The sequence below is a fragment of the Alligator sinensis genome, unplaced genomic scaffold (genome assembly GCF_000455745.1).
Source record: "Alligator sinensis unplaced genomic scaffold, ASM45574v1 scaffold1318_1, whole genome shotgun sequence".
Taxonomy (NCBI): domain Eukaryota; kingdom Metazoa; phylum Chordata; order Crocodylia; family Alligatoridae; genus Alligator; species Alligator sinensis.
The window spans coordinates 9,512-11,472 of NW_005843751.1; the positions used below are offsets into that span (position 1 = coordinate 9,512).

General features: G+C 68.5%; 1 long non-coding RNA gene across 1 annotated transcript in view; it reads right to left on the minus strand.

Annotated features, from left to right (window-relative positions):
- Positions 1-1,238: 1,238 nt before the first annotated feature.
- Positions 1,239-1,961, minus strand: part of LOC102387913 — a 1,689-nt gene continuing 966 nt past the window's right edge. The window contains exon 2 of the long non-coding RNA XR_325577.3: positions 1,239-1,656. This is a non-coding gene — a long non-coding RNA (uncharacterized LOC102387913). The remainder of the gene's footprint in view (positions 1,657-1,961) is intronic.

Below are 1,961 nucleotides of genomic sequence, written 5' to 3' on the forward strand. Positions count from 1 at the left end.
TCATGGCCGGGACTGGCTGACAGCGCCTGGCTCCACCCCCAGCCCTGGCCACGCCCCCAGATGGATGACCCCCCGCCCCAGGAGGGGCATCCATCCCGGGATTGGCCACGCCCCTTGTGAAGCCACGCCCACATGAGTTGACCGCGGCCCGCCCCGTACACCCGAGTAGAACCCCGGGATTCTAGGCTTCTGGTTCCGCCCCCGAAGGGTTGGCCACTCCCACCCCGAGGATTCCAGGCTCCTGGCCCCACCTCTACTGGAGCCCTGCCCCCCGTGGCCACGCCCACCCTAGCGCAGGGCACGAGGTGAGGGCAGCCCCGCCCACCCCCAGCTGGCTCCTCCTACATTGGGGCGCTGCCCCCCAGGACCCTGGGCTCTCCAGAAGGGCACAGCCCTGGCACGTCGCCCTGCTCCCGTCCCCTTGGCGCTGGGGGTTTGCACTCTGGACCCCTCCGTGGCCACATCACCGCCCGGGGACTTTGCCCTCGGTCCCTGGCCCCCAAGGCATGGCGCCTTGCCGTGACCGGGAGACAGAGCTGGGGCAGGACAGGGGACCCAGCAGTCCTGGCATCCAAGCCCATCTTCTTACCTGGGCACAGCACCCAGGAGTTGGGGCCCAGCTGACTCCAACGGCTACCCCCCACCCCTCATCTGTGGGCCAGGGAACCCAGGAGTCCGGCCCCGGGTTCTCTTCAGCCCCAGCCCAGAGACCCCGGGCTGCCCCCAACCTCCAGCACCCCCTCTAAGCAACAGCCTCTGCTCCCAGGTCCAGCCAGAGAACCCAGGCGGCCGGCCTCCTCCCGCCGGGGCCAGGCAGACGACTCAGGCGTCCGGCAGCGAACAAAGCGGACGGCGCTGGGGGTCTCAGGCATTTATTTACCGCCCCACAGCCGTCATGCCCCCGTGCCCCGCAGGGCACCCACGGCTGGGCCCTCACTTCCCCCAGTGGGGCCGTGGGCCTGGGAGGTCACGGGGCCCAGACAGTGCCCCTACAGGGAGCAGAGCATCATGGGAAGAGTTGGGGGTGGGCAGTGGGGGGGATGGAGGTCTGGGTGGGAAGATGGAGGGATGGGTGCGGTAGGGGATGGATGGAGGGATGCAGTTAGACACGGATGGATGGATGGGGCAGGGACACGAGGGCTGAACCAGCGGATGGGCGGATGGATACAAGGGGGAAAAGCTGGGAGGAAGAGTGCATGGCCCGAGGGGGGACGGAGGGAGAGATGGACGAGGGAGCGAGTGGGTGAAGGAGGCAGGTCGGTGCAGGAGGGAGGGCTGGCTGGGCGCAGCGAGGACAGAGGAGGGGATGGCAGGATGGACACACTGTGCCCACGGGGTGGGGAGGGGGGAAGATCTGTGTGCTTCTAGGATGGGGCGGACAGTGGATGGACGGACAGACGCGCCATGCCGAAGCGGGGGTCGAGCTCTGGGCGCTGACTGGGGCAGGCTGCCAGGGATGGGCAGGTGGCTGCAGGGCGCTCGGCAGGACGGGTGGGGGCTCCGGTCTGTCTCCTCCACCCGGGCAGGGCAGGGTGGGGCCAGGGCTGCCCCGGCCTCCTGGGTCCCTCAGCAGGGCTCGGCGGGTGGGTGCAGTGTCACGCTGTGAAGGTTGGCCACCAGGCTCTCCCAGCCGCGGCGCAGGGACCGCCTCACCTGCTGGGGGATGAAGGGGGGGTCAATGCCTGCCGCCCCAATCCTGGGGCTGGGCAGGTCCTTTGCCCCCTCCAGGGGGTGCTGGCTTCAGCCCTTTCTCGATGAGGTGTTATACTTGGCCAGTCCCCACCCAGAGCTAGCTGCATTGAGGCTCCCAAGGGCATGAGGGCCTGAGCCCTTTCGAGGGTCCCAATCTGGCCCTGATCCTGGGGGGCAGTGGCTGGGGCAGGTACCTTTCCCCTCCTGTGGGGAAGGGGGGGCTAATCTCAGACCTCTCCTCTAGGCAGTGTTATACTTGGCTGTTCCCT